This window comes from Mauremys mutica, chromosome 4 (assembly GCF_020497125.1).
Source record: "Mauremys mutica isolate MM-2020 ecotype Southern chromosome 4, ASM2049712v1, whole genome shotgun sequence".
NCBI classification, from domain to species: Eukaryota; Metazoa; Chordata; order Testudines; family Geoemydidae; genus Mauremys; species Mauremys mutica.
Genome location: NC_059075.1, coordinates 59509790 through 59528623, shown reverse-complemented (window position 1 = coordinate 59528623; position 18834 = coordinate 59509790). Strand labels below are relative to the sequence as shown.

General features: G+C 46.5%; 1 protein-coding gene across 1 annotated transcript in view; it reads right to left on the bottom strand.

Moving 5' to 3' along the window:
• Nucleotides 1-18834, bottom strand: part of LOC123368413 (serine/threonine-protein kinase PAK 6-like) — a 50029-nt gene that overhangs the window by 17786 nt on the left and 13409 nt on the right. Inside the window, exon 2 of the mRNA XM_045013185.1 lies at nucleotides 11371-11459. The gene's annotated coding sequence lies outside the window, so the exon portion shown is untranslated. The remainder of the gene's footprint in view (nucleotides 1-11370; nucleotides 11460-18834) is intronic.

Below are 18834 nucleotides of genomic sequence, written 5' to 3'. Positions count from 1 at the left end.
GTGTACATAGACACTTCCTGATCATTCCCTCTATCCAACAGCAGATTTTGGACCCCCACCAAGCTCTTACACTTCAGGAAGATCATTCTCCCTTCCCAGTACCTCAGCTTTAGATTATTTTGCTGGATAAATATTTCATGAGCCAAAGACAACAGTGAACATAGTGAAAATAATTTCTTTCACAGTAGAGAGACAGACATTTCTGGTGATATTTTCCTTACATGCTATACACTTCAATATCATGCTCTCTTAATGATATAATGCAGTACATAATTCATGTTGTTACATTTAGAGCTACAGTTTAAAGCAGTGTACAGTGATTAAAAAGTGATTATTTAACATACTGCTGTATTTCCTGTCCTTAGGGCCTGGATCCTGCAAACACATATGTACATGTTTAATTTTACTACCATGCATCGTTCCCTTGAAACAGTAGAGAGGGGATGGAATCAATCAACTTACGGTGGTAAAGTTAATCATGTGCATTAAGCATTTGCAGGATCGGGGCCTTACATTGTATATCACAGCAGGGCATTTATACAGACTTTTCAAGTGCAAACACAGCATTACTGTGCTGCATCAAAATGCTCACAAGAGACCCCAGACTTATTATTCCATCTGAAAAACAGAGAAACAACGTAGAGAAAGGCCAGACAAATAAAAGCCCATTTAGAGAAGCACTATGAGGCCACACTTCTGCACCTGAGAGGGTGCACTGCCAGAACCATCTTTGCTTTGGAGGTAGTTCCAATGGCACCCAGGGCTCATATGCTCTAATGGTGGGCTCAGTGGGGCAGTACTTGTCTTTGTTCTGTATCTGTATAGAGCCCAGCACAGTGGGGTCCTGGTCCATGACTGGGGTGCCTAAATACTAGTGCAATTCAGATAATAAATAATGAGAAATAATCGTGGAGACAATTGTTGAAGGAAAAGAACTGCAGATTTCCTTGGAAAGGGAAGTGACCTGCTAGCTACTCCTTTTGGCACTGTTCAAAGGTCAGGTGGGGCTACTATAATAATAATAATAATGGAGATATACCCATCTCCTAGAACTAGAAGGGACCCCGAAGGGTCATCAAGTCCAGCCCCCTGCCTTCACTAGCAGGACCAAGTACTGGTTTTTGCCCCAGATCCCTAAGTGGCCCCCTCAAGGATTGAACTCACAGCCCTGGGTTTAGCAGGTCAAAGAGAGGCTCCACAGCATCTGACAAAAATCAGGAAGTGGGAAGCACTGGATAAAGTGCTGTAAATCTCAACTCTCTGCTGGGACAAGAAGTGTGTCAATAATTATTAATTAAAACCTCTTCATTGAGCCATGAGGATGGAAACATTCCTAAACTGAGTAACCAAGTGATCTTATTGTTTTAACCCTTGTTCTTCCTCATGCACCCCCTCCCTACTCTTTGTAACCTCCCTCCTTGCACCCCATCCATAATTATACTTAGGTCCCTACCAAATTCACAGCCATGAAAAGCGTGACATGGACCGTGAAATCTGGTCTGGTGTGTGCTTTTACCCTATTCTATGCAGATTTCACAGGGGAGACCAGTGTTTCTCAAATTGGGGGTCCTGACCCAAAAGGGAATTGCAGGAGGGTCACAAAGCAATGCCCACACAATTCTTTTTTGGGTCAGGCCCCCTACAATTACAACACTGAAATTTCAGATTTAAATAGCTGAAATCATGAATTTTATGATTTTTAAAATCCTATGACTGTGAAATTGACCAAAATGGGCCATGAATTTGGTAGGGCCCTAATTGTACTGTGAGAGCGATAGGGCAGGGACGATGACTTTCTATTTGTTTTGTAAGGCCCCTAGCACACTTTGGGGTGCTGTAAAAATAAATCCATAAATAATAACTAGTCGTATCCCTTTATGATTCAGTATGATTGGATTTATATGCAAACTACTGAATTAAAATGTTCAGTTTTCCATTCGGGGCCAAATTTTCAACCAGTCTTCAAAAGTAGATCTACCCCAGCATATAACTTTGCATGCACATATACAAAACATAGGTGCATTCACATTAGATAATTGTGCTTTCAAATCACCATTTAGAAAGCACTTACCCCATCCGTATACACAAAAGTATGGTTCACATATGCAGAAATATGTATCCATTGAGTTCATGGTCACATTTACAGCAGCTGGCTGAAAATTTGGCCTTTGTGTCTTTTTGGCTAGTAGTATGAGTATTCTCATGATAAAATGCATCCAACCCTGTACACCTACATGTACCTCGGGGTTTCCAATGACATTTGCTTTACATTAATTGCTTTGATTATAAATACAGTCTGATATTGGATAGGTGGTTGTAGTTTAAAGGGACACTGTCAGGATAAAAAATCATATACTAAAAATAGGTATTTAAAAACCCATCAGCTTTAATAATCTTTTAGGTTTTGCATTTCACTCAGCTTGGACAGTGAAATGAGAGTGGTCAATTATACTTGTGGTTCTCCTGTATTGGCTATAATATTTGAGTTTCCCACAGGAGAATGTTTAAATAAGAAAAACTAAAACACGCCCTTTGTTATCCAAAAACAAATTAATAAGAATATTTTTATCATATAAGACTTAGATTTTGTAAATAAACACAAAATCTACACTTAAGCCTTAAACTATTAGACAACATCCCCTTAATCTGTCATATATATCCTGTGACACCGACACCATAGTAACCTACTAGACCCTAGTCTTTTCATTCGTGGCTGATAGCCGTACTGTAAGAAATGTCATAAGCATAAATAATAAAAGTCACTACCCTGAGACAAAAGCAGCTGGAGATTTAAATTCTCTCAATGGTCCATTTCTGCTGCCTGGGAAACCACGTCAGATTTTTTAACGCCAGATATAGCTTTTCATAGATAATATAGTTCCAAAAGCTGTCACATCTGCTAGTGAGCAGGAGAAAAACCACAGATGGCAGATTCAGAGCAGTGGGAGGGATCAGCTGGAAAGGAGGGGCAAGGAGAGAGAGGGGTTAGGCTCAGATGAGAGGAAGGAGGAATTAGTGAAGAAGGAAAGGAAATCAGAGTTGGAAGGAGTGATTGGGAGACATCAGAGAAACGGGCATAGAAAATGATCAGCTGGACAGAAGAAAGAAGGAAGTAAATGGTAGCAGGAATTGTTCTTTGTTATCACACAGTATTTCAGATCCTAAAGCAAATTTGCTCATGTGATTTGTTATTTCATCAGCTTCCCTGATATAATTATAGTTTCTCTGGTGCATAGGGCAGGTATATAAGCTCTGACTGTGTCATTGTGTGTGTGCATATGTGTACACATACACACACTCACACACACACACACTCAACGTGAGTGAGAGAGGTAGGTAGCAGGGTGTCTGAGGCTTACTTGATTATTTTTATTTAAAACAGTTTATTATGGCAACTGAAACACCACTGTGGCTGAGTAGTTCTACCCTGTGGGCATCACCATTCTGCTCCCAAGCTTGGTGGGTCATGCCCTCCCTGGACCAAGAGCACAGCACTCTTAGATACTGGATGGGAAAAAATATCAGCCCAGTGTCCCCAAGTGACTCCTCAGTTGATGCTCTGAAAAGAGTTGAAGGACTACAAAGAGGGGCTGGGGGAGTTCGTCCAGTCCAGCCAGGCTGCAAGTTCACACAGGAAGTCTGTGGCAGAGCCAGGAACTGAACTGAACTTTAATCTCCTGAGTCACAGCCCAGTGCTTTAGCTGCAAGAGCTAGAAGAGTAGACTCATTGGGTCACTGTGATGTGAGGGTGTGGGGAGAGTTGAAGTTGGAGCCAGAGAGCACAGGGAGGGATCCCAGAGAACCCCCCAAACAAAAGGAGAACCCCATTAAAACTCACTGAGATGCAAGTCACAACATTGTAATACATTTCAAGTATGGCGGACTAGATAATTATCCATGTGTTTGGGTATGTATAATACATACACAGTATTTTATTGCATTCCAAGCCTTATAGAATCCTAATGTTTACTGTCCTGAGGTTTTTGACATGATCATTATTTACACCACGTCATAGACATTCATAGCACTTTGCAGACAAAACAAAACTGTCAGGTTCCTTCCCTAGGAGTTTTCAAATCTAAAGGAAACTTTACACAGCCAGGGTAGTAAAGAGTGGGTGGAGGGGGAAAAGGTGGGGGCTAATGGCAGGAGGCCAGACTTGACCTCTCGAGGTCACTTCCCGCCCTACGTGCCTATGATTCTATTTTTGAAATGGGATCTGAGAGTGCGGTGTCCTGCCATGATCCCACTCTGCACCTTGATCTGAGGCCCTGGGCTTTGGAAATGCTGGGTTGGGTGTTTTGCTTTCCTAAAGGAAGAGATGACGTTTGCTGCTGCACTGTAACTTTTAGTATTTCATGTCCTTCATTATTTTCTGATAATAAAGCTGTATGTCTGGCAAGATGGGTGCACCATGCAACCCAACAGCACTGCAAACTGATGTAATGCTCTAAATCCCATGTGAACACATACCCAGGCGTACAGATTAATATTCCATTAGAAATAAGATTAGGAGAGATTTATTTGTTATGTTGCTGGGTTTATTTTGTGACAGATGAGAAAGGCAATGCAAACTCCCTACGTCTGATGCATGGCTTTTCCCAAAAGGATGGGAAGGGCCATGAAACTAAATTGTTGGCTTTTTTCTTTTCTCGTCCATTAAGAGCAAAATAGGCTACACCATAAACATGTCTTTCCTGAGCTTATTGTGAACAGTATTTATTGTCATGCTCCTTGGTGGCTTTTAGACATACTGGGCCAAATTCACACCTGATGACATAAAAGCTCTTCTAAAGGAAGGAGCTTTCGCACAGTGTGAAGCTAATACTATCACAACCCAAACGTTAGCCAGCTTCTTTCTTTATGAAATAATAAGGCTGTAGCTGTTTTCACAATATTATTATTAGCATCTACAGGTCCCAGCTGAGATCAGAGCACTATTGTGCTGGACACTGTACACACACACACACAAAATCTCTGCCTTGGAGATTTTACAATCTAAATAAATATGACTGACAAAAGGTGGGAGAAAGAGAACTACTATCATCCTCATGTACAGGTGAGACACAGAGATTAAATGACTTGTTTTAAGTTCACACAGGAAGTCTGTGGCAGAGCCAGGAACTGAACTGAACTTTGATCTCCTGAGTCACAGCCCAGTGCTTTAGCTGCAAGAGCTAGAAGAGTAGCCTCACTGAGTACACCTACACAGGGATAAAAGACCTGCATTGGCCCAGGCCAGCTGACTCGGGCTTGCAGAGCTTGGGCTGCAGGGCTACAAATCACTGTGTTGACGTTCAGGCTCAGGCTGGAGCTGAGTTCTGGGACTCTCAACCCTCGCAGGATCCCAAAGCTCAGGCTTAAGCCTGAGCATCTACACAGTGACTTTTTAGCCCCGGAGCCCAAGACCTGCGAGCCCAATCAGCTGACCCAGACCAGCCACAGGTTTTTTATCCCTATGTAGACGTAGCCTTTCTGCTCTTCTTCTTAGGTCTACTGGAGGAGTAGGGTTAGCAAATACTAACGTAGCACCATCAGCAGCACTGCTTTTCCCAGGCTCAGACTCAGAGATCATAAGAACATAAGAATGGCCCTACTGGGTCAGACCAAAGGTCTATCTAGCCCAATATCCTGTCTTCTGGCAGTGGCCAGTGCCAGGTGCCCCAGAGGGAATGAACAGAACAGGTAATCATCAAGTGATCACCCCCTGTAGCTCATTCCCAGCTTCTGGCAAACAGAGGCTAGGGACACCATCCCTGCCCATTCTGGCTAATAGCTCCATGAATAGCTAGCCTCCATTAATTTATCTAGTTCTTCTTTGAACCCTGCAAGAGTTTTTTGAACCCTGGCAAGGAGTTCCACAGGTTGACTGTGCATTGTGTGAAGAAATACTTCCTTTTATTTGTTTTAAACCTGCTGCCTATTAATTTCATTTGGTGACCCCTAGTTCTTGTGTTATGAGATCAACCCACAGGACTCACTCTCATCTGGCTCCGCTGAGAGGAGGGCACCTCTCAGCCACCACTCTCACCACTCACACTTGCCTCCAGTCACAGATGGACACTGCCCTACATTCATAGCCCCATTCCATTTACAATGGACACTCCAGGCACCACACAGACCACCTGTAGAGTCCCTGGGGTGCATCCAAAAATGGAGATGAATTGTTTTCATTTTTAAAAAAATCATGTTTTTCCACATGCTCTCCACTTGCCATCATAACAGACTGCTCATTAATTGAAGACACTGTGGAGACATTTGCCAAGCTTGCCCTTCCTTGGGACTCGGTATATAAGGGCGGGGAAATCCCAAGCCCTGATTCTCCGTTGTCCTGCACCTTGCGAAGTCATCTACATCTGTGCAAAGGGGGTGAAAAATGCTACCAAATCAAAATGGTAGCATTTTATACTCACTGTGCCCAGATGTAAGTGCCCACACAAGGTGCAGAGCAATGAAGAATCAGGCCCCAGGATTCTTCCCTTAGCAACGTGGTGGAAATGTGCTAAGATGGCAGGAGCATGCCACCTGATCATGATGACACCAGCAGCTTGGCTAGCAAGGTTTTGGAGACAATTTTAGCTACTTCCAACCAATAATAAAGACAGGTTGATTCCCCACTTATAATAATATTGGTAATAACACATTGCTTTGCACTCATGCAGCTCAAAGTGCTTTATGAAAACACTAAACCTGCCACCAGCCTGTGAGACTTGCCAATTGTATTATCCCCATTTTACAGATGGAGAAACTGAAGCACAGAGATGTAAAGTGACTTACCGTAAACCTAGGGAGACTAGGTGTCCGGTTTTTTACCAGAAAACCCCATCGAAAAGGGACCCTGGCAGCTCCGGTCAGCACCGCCAACTGGGCCGTTAAAAGTCCGGTCGGTGGTGCTGCACACTAAGGCTGGCTAGTCCCTACCTGTCCTGGCTGACACCACGCTGCACCCCAGAAGGGGCCAGCAGCTACGCTCTTAGGCGGGGGGGAGGGAGGGCATGGGGTTCCGCACGGGGCTCCGCACGCTGCCTCCGCCCTGAGCACCAGCTCTGCACTCCCATTGGCTGGGAACTGGGGGGGGGGAGCGGTGCATGCAGGCGAGAGCAGCACGTGGAGTCTCCTGGATGCCCCTGCCTAAGACCCAGACCTGATGGCCGCTTCTGGGGCGCGTGCAGTATGGTGCTAGGACAGGCAGGCAGTGTGCCTTAGCCCCCACACTGCACCACTGACCAAGAGCTGCCCATGCCTCAACCCCAAGCTTCAACCTCCTGCCCCAGCCCTGAACCCCCCACAACCTGTAGTACCCTCCTGCACCCCAAACCCCTCATTCCTGCCCCCCCGAGCCTCCCCAATCTGGAATACCCTCCTGCACCCCAAACCCTTCATCCCTGCCCCCCCGAGCCTCCCCAATCTGGAATACCCTCCTGCACCCCAAACCCTTCATCCCTGCCCCCCCAAGACTCCCCAATCTGGAGTACCCTCCTGCACCCCAAACCCTTCATCCCTGCCTCCCCCGAGCCTCCCCAATCTGGAGTACCCTCCTGCACCCCAAACCCTTCATCCCTGCCCCCCCGAGCCTCCCCAATCTGGAATACCCTCCTGCACCCCAAACCCCTCATTCCGGCCCCCCCCGAGCCTCCCCAATCTGGAGTACCCTCCTGCACCCCAAACCCCACATTCCTGGCCCCACCCCCGAGCCCTCACCCCCTTTCAGACTCCAACACCCTGCCTCAACTCATAGCCCCCTCTCACACTGCAAATCCCTCTGCTCCACCCCCCAAACCCCTCATCCCTGGCCCCACCCCTGAGCCCTCACCCCCAGCTGGAGCCCTCACCCCTTCCACATCCCAACCCCCTGCCTCAACCTGCAGCCCCTCCCACACTCCGAATCTTTTGACCCCACCCCCCAGCCTGGAGCCCCCTCCTGCACCCCAAACCTCTCATCCCCACCCCAGAGTCCGCACCCCCAGCCAGAGCCCTCACCCCTCCCATACCCTAACTCCCTGCCCCAGGCCGGAGCCCCCTCCCACACCCTGAACCCTCATTTCTGGCCTCACCCCGGAGTCTGTACTCCCAGTTAAGGCCCTCACCCCCTTCTGCACCACAACCCCCTGCCCCAGCCCAGTAAAAGTGAATGAGGGTGGAGGACAGGGAGCTATTGAGGGAGAGGGACTGTAGTGAGTGGGGGGTGGGGCCTCAGGGAAGGGGTGGGGCCTCAGGGAAGGGACGGGGCTAGGGTGTTCAGTTTTGTGTGACTAGAAAGTTGGCAATCGTACCCAAACCACACAGTGAGTCATATAAACTGAGCGTAGAACCCAGCCCCTCACTGACCCCTAGCCCCCTGCTGTATCCACTACAGTAGACTGACCCTGCAGCCAGGAGCGGCTCTAGACATTTCGCCACCCCAAGCATGGCGGCATGCCACGGGGGGCGCTCTGCTGGTCGCCGGTCCCACGGCTTCGGTGGACCTCCCACAGGCATGCCTGAAGAGGGTCCACTGGTTCCGCAGCTCCACCGAAGCCGCGGGACCAGCGGACCCTCCGCAGGCACGCCTGCAGGAGGTCCACCGGAGCCACTTGCCGTCCTTGCGGCGCCGGCAGAGCGTCCCCCGCGGCTTGCCGCCCCAAGCACGCGCTTGGCATGCTGGGACCTGGAGCCGCCCCTGCCTGCAGCCACAATTCAGTAACATCAGGTCAGACCACACCTCCTCTCAGGTATCAGTTATTTTGTCACCCAGTTCTCAGACTGTAAAAGGTATGGGAATGGGAGGAGCCTCTGATTTGTAAGGGTAACAGCATCCTCATATATAGGGCTAAGAAACATTTCTAATAACAGGTTTTGAAGGGAACAGGAGCCTGATTTTTATTTTATCCAACTATGTTAATGTTTGACTCTTATGTAAGACCAAGGCAATCTATCTAATAACAAAAGTAATATCAATACTGCTCAAGGGTTAATCCAGCAGTGTAGCAGCAACAAACATGCTGCCACCCAGGTACCTGAGTTTGCCCTTTAGATACCATACAAGAGCCACGTTAAATGGATATGGCCTGATTCTCCCCTCCATTATATCTGATTTACACTGTAAGCTATAGGATAGTTTGGATTAAGAAGTAAGTAGAAGTTAGGCTAACTTGGGTCCAAAACCTAGGCTCAGGTGAAGTTGCTAGTGTGAGAAAAGGCAAAGATGAGTTGGAGACAGAGTGTTATGGGGAAGTAAGAGTTAGCAAGGATGTGACCCAGGGCTTTGTTACCATTATGATTGGATTATAACTGGTTTAAGCAACATTTTTAATAAGTGTTTATGAAAATTGTGAATGGTTTATTAAAATGTTATCTATATTGCTAGTATGCGAAGGACATTGGTGCAGATGTTAATTTAAATAATGTGCAGTGTAAAGAGCCAATAAGAAGATGGAAGAAATATAGTTATGGTAAAGGACAGTTTAATGTTAATTAGTATTATAATAGAGCAGGGGTCAGCAACCTGTCAGAAGTGATGTGCCGAGTCTTCATTTATTCACTCTAATTTAAGGTTTCGTGTGCCAGTAATACATTTAAACATTTTTAGCAGGTCTCTTTCTATAAATCTGTAATATATAACTAAACTATTGTATGTAAAGTAAATAAGGTTTTTAAAATGTTTAAGAAGCTTCATTTAAAATTAAATTAAAATGCAGAGCCCCCGGACCGGTGACCAGGACCCAGACAGTGTGAGTGCCACTGAAAATCAGCTCGTGTGCCTCCTTTGGCACGTGTGCCATAGGTTGCCTACCCCTGTAATAGAGTATAAAAGGAGTAGTTTTGCTGAATTGCAAGGGAGAGCTCCAGTTAACATCCAAAGAGTACCATTCAGTTCCAGGACTATAAGGCTGTACTTCACTCTGTTGTCAGTGGACTGATCACCCATTGACACACCAGTCCATCTTGGACTGGGAGTACAATAGTAGCATTTATGTACATAGTATTTACATGCCTGTTTGCTTAACTAATCATTTTTCTAATAAAGTTTGGTTGTATCATTCAAAGTGTTGCCTAGTGATCCTCTACCAAACAGTTTTTCTGCACCCAACCTAGAAGCTTGAATCTGAAAACCAAGTTGGGTTTTCATGGACCCTTATGTTTAACAACTAAATATTAATTGGAAACATTTCAGCATAAAGGTTAACAAATGTTTACAACATTGATATAACCCATTCATGTCAACAGAGATACACAGGAGCAAAAGTGATGTGATAGAGTGGAGAATTGGTCCCATAGTTTAAATCCTGATCTGACATGGTCTGATATTGCTGTGATGATAAATGTGCTCTCCCCTAATCCCTGAGGGAGGGTAGCATCTTATGTTAACCTCCAGAGATTCTGTCATTGACTGAAGAGGAGTGTTAACTGGACTCCCAGGGAGTTATGTCTGAGCCAGACCCAGGGGATGACATGGAGCCTTAGATACCATCCTTCTACAAAGATAGATAGATAAACCTTGATTATCAGGAGCAAAAATAATGCAGTGTAGGTTTGAAAATAAAATATTGCATGATCCAGGGGAATGGGATGTATGTAGTTAAATGCATTTTTACTTACAATTAGAGCTAATCTGTCCAATTGTTTTAAACAGTTTACTCAACATATTTAGCCCTTTCTCTCTGCTCATGAATTGTCTTTGAACAGATTGTGATTTTTATGAACACATCAAATAGTTTTGACAAAGATGTTTGACCTGTGGGTTGTTCACAAACTGTTCACAGCAACTCTCCATTTAGGTACTGATACTCAGAATTCGTTATTTGACGTGTGGGACTGGTCACCCAGCTCACATGCTATTGTTTCTGTTCCATGATAGGATGGCTGAACTTTTACGAAGTACATACACTTTCCTCTGGAAGGAATTTTGTTTAGTCATAAAAACAAATTTTGTTTCTCAGTTAAGTGAATCTCACCTGCTGGGCCCCAAATTCTCTCTCATGAACATTCTTACACACAAAATTTTGTTCACATGAATGTTCACAGGCAGCACACCACAGAGGGGCACAAACAGGCTGCTTTGAAGCCCAGCTGCTAATTTCACAAACAGGTCTTTATACTAGTTGACCAGCTCTATTTACTATTTGCTTATTAATAAGCCATTGTTCATACATATCAATGTGCTGCACAATGTGCGCATCAATGCACAGCCTTACCACATAATTAATAACTAGACTGCTTAGGGGAGAGAGAATTTATACAATGTCAGGACAGCAGCACCCCTTTTACAAGCAACAATTTAGGGATTCAGCTGCACTGGACATTGTCTTATGGATGGACTTCAGAAAGGGGGATTGGCAAATGCCTCGTTTTGTACATATCCCCAAGCCTCACCTTTGAGTACTCACTCACCAGCTAGGTGCTTCTCTTCTTCTTCTTCTTCTTCTTCTTCTCAGACTACTTCACTGTTCGGTCCTCCAGTACATTAAGTCATTAATATCCTGGCAAACAAGAGGACAAAAGGATCAGTAAATATTACTGGACAATTGCCACAGACCTACTTTTTCCATGTACTCTGTGTGTCTGTGTGTCTGTCTGTCTGTCTGTGTGAGATCACTTGGTTAAAAGAGATTGTGTGTACATTGCCAATGTAATTTGACAAATGGTTTTCAAATAGTATGCAGTTAGCCAGTTCCCTGATACTTCAGATATACACAGTGTTACGACACAATAGATCAGTAGCTGTGCTGAAAGGATCTTAGCTGACATAGCAAGGGAGAAATCCAGGGATATGGACATGAGGGGTTTTAGCTAGTCAATCAATAAGTATCTTTGATAGGTATGGTGAGGGTCCCTGCAGATATAAGGGGGCTCCCTGGAGATATTGTTACATCTTGCATACACCAGCAAGCAGGCATGTTCCTGACATGGGCTGTCTGCTTTCCCAAGCATCATCAGGGGTGACTTTAACCTTCTTCACCAACTGCCAAGTCCAGCAAGGCATTTTCATTCCACACTCCGCGTTGTTGACAGCTTACACTAACAGGTCCCAAATGCCACATCCCCATAAGAGACATGCATTCTTGCTTGTCTGAAAGGGGACGGGGTGGTGAAAGAAAGGAGATCTCACTGCCTGTCCCACTGTGTGAGTGCCAGTAGAGGACAATTCCGAGTGAGAAGAGAGAAAGGGCTGCAGGGAAACTACCACTGCCATCCAGCAAATCCAATTGGTGGACGGTGTCACTGGGCTGTAGGAGCAAAGATGGAGTAAATTCCTTCCCAGAGCAGCCCAGCTCCCAGTTTTCTTTCCCTTCCAGAACCAGACCGGAAGGAAAAAGCTCCACAATCCCCAAACTGCTTCCCTCTCCCATTGCCATAACGTGGTGCTGCCAACACACAAGAGCAGAGCACATGCATTCCTGGCACTGCTAAGATTGAAAACGCAGCTCTCCGAAGAGAAGGGGTTAACCCATAGAAGCACAGCCACGGGAGAGCTGAGACGTTAGTTTAAACTGACAAACCTAGTCCTCTGTAAACAGAGAAAACAAACCACAGGAAACAGCAGCCATTAGAAGGTGGTTGTTCTAAATACAGAAAGCAAACCCAGTGATTGTCCCCAGACCTGCCATCTGACGCTTACCCCAGATTTCTCACTGCTCCAGAACCAGCGGAGAGGTGGAAATATTCTCACGCTGGAATCCGTTGACTCCCCGAGAAACTTGAGAGAGAAAGGAGAAGGCAAGAGAGAGCGGGAGAGAAGGGGGCGGAGGCAGCTCTGACATGTTTGTACAGTGCCTGGTTCACCTGGCTGTGAATTTGATTTCAGGGTGTGGTGGTAGATGAGACACAGAAATGTTCAGCGCTGGAAAGTCTCAGGCTCTCATTGCAAAGAGCATGATGAACGCTGACACTGGGGCCTCATGGGATCCTCCTTCCTCCTCCTCATCGCCATCTCCCTTTGGACTCTGGAAGGGACAGGAGAGAGAAGGTGCTCAGAGTTGCACCAGAGCACTGAGGTTCGCTGGGCCTCAGACAAGAGCCTCTGCAAGGTCGCCACCTTGCACCCCTCCTCACTGGCTGACCTATTAATGCTCCGACTTGCTCGTTACCGCGCTTCTCTCGTTTCCACTGCCTTGGGGCCTAGAGCTGCTGCAGTTCCTAATGAATCCCGACATCTCCTGCTGTGTTGTGAATTTCAGGACCTGCCACAAATTCCTAGTCATTCCTGGCAGCGGGAGCTTTGATCATTTGATATATGTCTGGATAGATGATAATTAATTTGCATTGCAGATGTGCAGCACATGACTTGGTGCCAATCCTTTTCCTCTGTAGCTTGCTATGAGTCAGTGCTGTGTGGTTTACTGTCTAGTATCACCCTATAATCCTGTTGCACCAATTGTGCTGTGGCTCGGGGCTTATTGACTCCTGGAAATATACATTTCTGCATCAGTGACTTCTGTCCGCTGGAATATCAGTCAGCAGCGGGGGATGGGAAGAGGTGGGACTTGGATGAGGAACAGGAGGAGGTCAGAGTTCATGTCTGCCAAAGCCATCAACAGCTCTTTCCCTAGAGCAAATAAAGGGGACTCTTGCCTTATTGCAACAGTCTATTGCAAACAATGCCAGTCTAACTGATTAGGTCCAAAGAGCAAAGATAAAAATACCCCCACCTCACACCGTGTAATTTACTTCCTTTTGTTTGTGTGTGTGTGTGTGTTTTGCTAACATGGTATTAAATTAAAAAAAATCCATGATGTAAGTAACCCTGATCAATTAAACTGACATGGGCACCACAGACAGACATTATGGCCCAGTGGATGGGGCAGAGAAGTGGGACTCAGAAGACCTGGGTCCTAATCCTGACTCTGCCACTGACTTTCTGTGTAACCTCTCGGGTAAGTTACTTCACCGCCAAGTGCCTCAATTTCCCCTCCCACTACTTCTCTTTGTCTCTTTAAATTACAAGCTCTTCGGGACAGCGTGTCTTTTACTGTGTGTATGTACAGTGCCCAGCACAATGGGCCCAGGGTCCCAGCTAGGATCTATAGGAACTACTGTAATTCAGAGAATCATGATAATAATAGAGGGCAGGTCTACATTAGAAGCGCTACATTGGCACAGCTGCAGCATGTCTGGTAAAGACGCTGTATGCCGACAGGAGAGCGCTCCTGCATTATTCTACAGGTCCTTGTCTGCTGAGGCCTGCCAAGGAGATTTCCTACTGGGTCCCTACAGCAGCCTCTCTGGGGTCTAGGAAGTAAAGTTAGCCAAGACCCTTTCTATTTGGGGATTGGTCTGCCTGCTCCTACTGGGGCATGTAAAGTTGGCGTCCCACGAGCAGTTGTATCCAAGAAAGGGGACATTTTTTATTAGCGATGGCAAACACCAAACAGTGCTCAGAAGAGAGAAGGGCCAGCATTAGCATCCCAGCATTTCTCCCTTCAGAAGACTGCAATTTGAGCTGCAAAGTGCTGCCATGTGGAAGATCAGAGCATGAGCCCTTGTTTGCCAGGTTGGCAAGGGATGTGCCTGCTGCTGAGATGTGTGTTACACTCTTGCATACTGTCATTCATTAGCATCTGCTTCTTCTATACATTTCCACTGTGCCAGGCCATGAAGGCTGGTCTATATGAGTACGTTTGGAGGAGCAGCACAAAGAAATATCACTTATACTGTACAGGGAGTCACCCAGGTTTGGGACGGCCTTTAAATCTACACAAGAATGGTCCTCCATGGCTTTAAGTGTTTGGGAGCATCGCACAAAGCCCTCTAAAACAAGACGCACATCTTAGTAATGGAGACAGGCTTTGCCACAGGTGGAAGGGCCTGGCTTTACTTGCCAGAATGAGGACTTTGGATGGAGCCAGACAGGCCAGCCGACAGCAATTCCGGGCCCCAGGACAGAACGGTCAGTGGGCCCCCAAGCACGCACAAGCCGCGCCCACAAAGACGGTCTGCCTGACATTTGGGTGGTGCTGCGCCTGCACTGGCAGGTGCCCAGCGAGCTGCCAGGTGCACTGCTGGGCGCGCTCTTCCCCCATGGCCAGGGCTTCCACATGCCTACCCAGTACAGTTGCCAACTGTCTAATCATGCAAACCCCGCCCTTGCCTGGCTCTGACCCTTCCCTGAGACCATGCCCCTGTCCTGCCCCTTCTCTGAGGCCCCACCCCCTGCTCACTCCATCCCCCTCCCTCCTCCATTGCTCACTCGCCCCCACCTTCATTCACTTTCACCAGGCTGGGGCAGAGGGTTGGGGTGCAGGAGGTGGTCAGGGGGTTGGCGCTTACCTCACATAACTCCTGAAAGCAACCGGCACACCCCTCTGGCAACGGCTCCTAGACGGAGGGCCCAGAGGGTCTCCACGCGCTGCAGCCCGCAGACACTGCCCCTACAGCTCCCATTGGCCGCAGTTCCTGGCCAATGGGAGCTGCGGAGTCAGTGCTCAGGGTGGGGGCAGCGCACGGAGACCCCCTCCCCAGAGGCCGCAGGGATGTGCAAGCCGCTTCCAGGAGCAGCGCAGAGCAAGGGCGGTGGAGCAAAGCACCCCTTTGCCCTCCCCTGTCAGCAGGCCTGGAGCCAGAGTAGCTTGAAGCCTGAAGTGAACCTCAGCAGTCTGGGATCTTAAATGAAGACCTGGAGCGCCATTTAGGGTGGGAAGGGAGGGCTCTAGCCCCCCTCTGAGTTTTGTACCCGAGGTCTCCTCACAGTGCATGCCCCACCCCAGCCAGAGCTCTTAATTGCAACACATCTTGAGTGTGATATGTGATGAATTCTGTACTGCTCCCAGCTTCTGCCTTTGGGGCAGGGAGTTTGTTTATAAACAGAAGCAAGGTGATTAAGATAACAAAAGCCTTGTAATTAAATTAAGGCTAGTTAGATGATCCTGAAAGCATTGCTAAGCACTCCAATTAAAAGACTGGAAACAAAGGGTAGGAATAAATGGTGAGAGTGGAGAGAGGTAAATAGTGGTATCCCACAGGGCTCTGTACTGGGATCAGTGCTGTTCAACATATTCATAAATGAGCTGGAAAAAGGGGTAAACAGTGAGGTGGCAAAATTTGCCAATGATACAAAATTACTCAAGATAGTTAAGTCCAAAGCAGACTGAAAAGGGTTACAAAGGGATCTCACAAAACTGGGTGACTGGGCAACGCAATGGCAGATGAAATTCAGTGTTGATAAATGCAAAGTAATGCACATGGCAAAGTATAATCCCAACTATGCATACAAAATGATGGGGTCTAAATTAGCTGTTACCCATCAAGAAAGAGATCTTGGAGTCATTGTGGACAGTTCTCTGAAATCATCCACTCAATGTGCAGTGGTAACCAAAAAAGCTAAGAGAATATTGGGAATCATTAGGAAAAGGATAGATAATAAAACAGAAAATATCAAATTGCCTCTACATAAATCCATGGTCCATGGTCCACCCACATATTGAATACTTCATGCAGATTTGGGTCACCCCATCTCAAAAAGATATACTGGATTTGGAAAAGGTACAGAGAAGGGCAACAGAAATTATTAGGGGTCTGGAACACCTACCATATGAGGAGAGATTAAAAAGACTAGGACTTTTCAGCTTGGAAAAGGATGACAAAGGGGGATACGATAGAGGTTTATAAAATCATGAAAGGTGTGGAAAAATTGAATAAGGAAATGTTATTCAACACATAACACAAGAACTAGGGGGCACCCAATGTATTTCTTCACAGTTAACCTGTGGAACTCTGCCAGCGGATGTTATGAAGGCCAAAACTATAACAGGGTTCCAATAAAAGAACTAGATAAGTTCATGGAGGATAGGTCCATCAATGGCTATTAGCCAGGGTGGGCAGGGATCCAACACCATATTCTGCATGCCCCTAGTCTTGGTTTGCCAGAAGCTGGAAGTGGGTGACAGGGGACAGATCACTAGATGATTGCCTGTTCTAGTCATTCCCTCTGAAGCACCTGGGATTGGCCACTGTTGGAAGACAGGATACTGGGCTAGGTGGACCATTGGTCTTACCCAGTATGGCCATTCTGATGTTCTTATATAGAACCCAGATGTCATCCCCCGCCACCTGTAACCCACTAGGAACCCTCTCCTCTCCTAGAGCCCAGGAGTCCTAATGGGGTCTCTCTCTCCGCAGAGTTAGAAGCAAAGTAAGAATATACTTAACTAAAATATAATTTTTTAAACCTAACCAGTGTCCCTTAAGTGACTTACCACAAGATGTCAGAACATGTTAATATTAGAGCTGAATGGGTCTAATATTTATTTAATTTTCTTTCTTTATATAGGAATTAGATACAACGCGCCTGTCAGCTAATTGCTGCATTATCTGCCAAAAAATTAGAGTTTTCAAGTGCCTAAGTAGCCCCTGGAATCATGGTTAATGTTGCCCCCTCCCCCCACCAAAATCTGAAGTGGCGCCCCTGATGAAGATTAGGCCGTTTTCCAGGCTTTTTAGGTAAGACTTGCATTCCTAGCATCCCATGCACTTTTGAAAATACAGACTTTCCCTGTGAATCGAAGCTCTCTAGCTTTTCCCTCCAATTACAATTTGCTCCTTGCCTCTTTCCAACACATTGCTGCTGCTCCCCAGCCAGCTGCTTCTTGGGGAGAATTACACAAGAACAAAAAGAGAGATCACTCTTGCCACAGTTGCTGAACTGCAAGTTGCTCTTTCAGACTGCTACTCCCAACCCCAGGACTGCCACCCCTATGGCAGCCGTAAGTGGGGAACAAGAAAGACTGCAGAGCGTATTGGTCACCCTCACTGGCTCAGCCTGGTTATTTGATTTATAAATACAGCAAATTATTTGAACCACCTCACACTATGTCTCCAAAAGAGATAAACTCGTTGCCGTATTTCAACCGGATGCTGCGGGTCTCCTTTCTATCTCTCTCCCTGCTTAGCCCAGCACAAAACCCAGCACCAGTACTCACCATCTGCTGCCGCCCCCACGCTCTCATCTTCAGTGGATCAGACTCAAGGACCTTTCTATTGGAGCAGGCCCCCATTAGACAGATATGTGCTGGAGACTGGGAGAGGGCAATCCAGCAGCAGGTTTGGCGCTCAGGTGCAATTTAGATAAACACTCTAAAGTTTAGGTGCTTACCCAAGGCTTATCTGAACCATACAGACCTTGAGTCTGTACAGCTGACAGGGAATCTCACAAGAAGAGACTCTCACAGTGTTCTCATTTATTTTACTTAATTATATTATTTTTTGCACATTTGCTTTCAGTTCTAGCTAGAAATAGTGTAAGAACAGCCTCTCCTGGGCTATTTCAGCACCTGCATCTAGCTAAGCAAGACCATCCCCATCTTATTCTTTACTATTTGTATTACAGTAGTGCCCTGGAGTCCCAAGCAGGACAGAGCCCTACTTGTGCTAGGTGCAGTACAAACACACAGAACAAGGCACGGACTGTCGCTAAGAGTTTACACTTTAATCCTGCTTCCATGCCTTGAAATGCAGAAGGGTGTAAGGACGGGGGTTGTTTTAGTCTAGCAGAGTTTGCTCATTCCTGTTGGAGAAATGAGTACTGTCTGGAGACCACAACGCATCCACATTCAGCGGTCTCACAGGCTGGGGCCCCCCAAGGTTATTTACAGAGAAGCTGGAACCCCTGACTACTGAGAGTTATTCAGGCTTGGGCCCTTGTACAGACACTGCAGGACCCCCATCAGGAGCACAAAGCATGTAGATAAGGAGACAGATTTGCTTCAGAAGGGACAAAAAAGTAACCAGCTTCACTTTAGAGCTATAACTCCATCCAGCCGGGCACTCAAGCAAAAGCTTGAGACCATCACTAGGGCAGCATATGTGGCATTTTGCTATTGGTAAAATGCCAGTAGCTCGGCAAATGGTCCCTATACATAA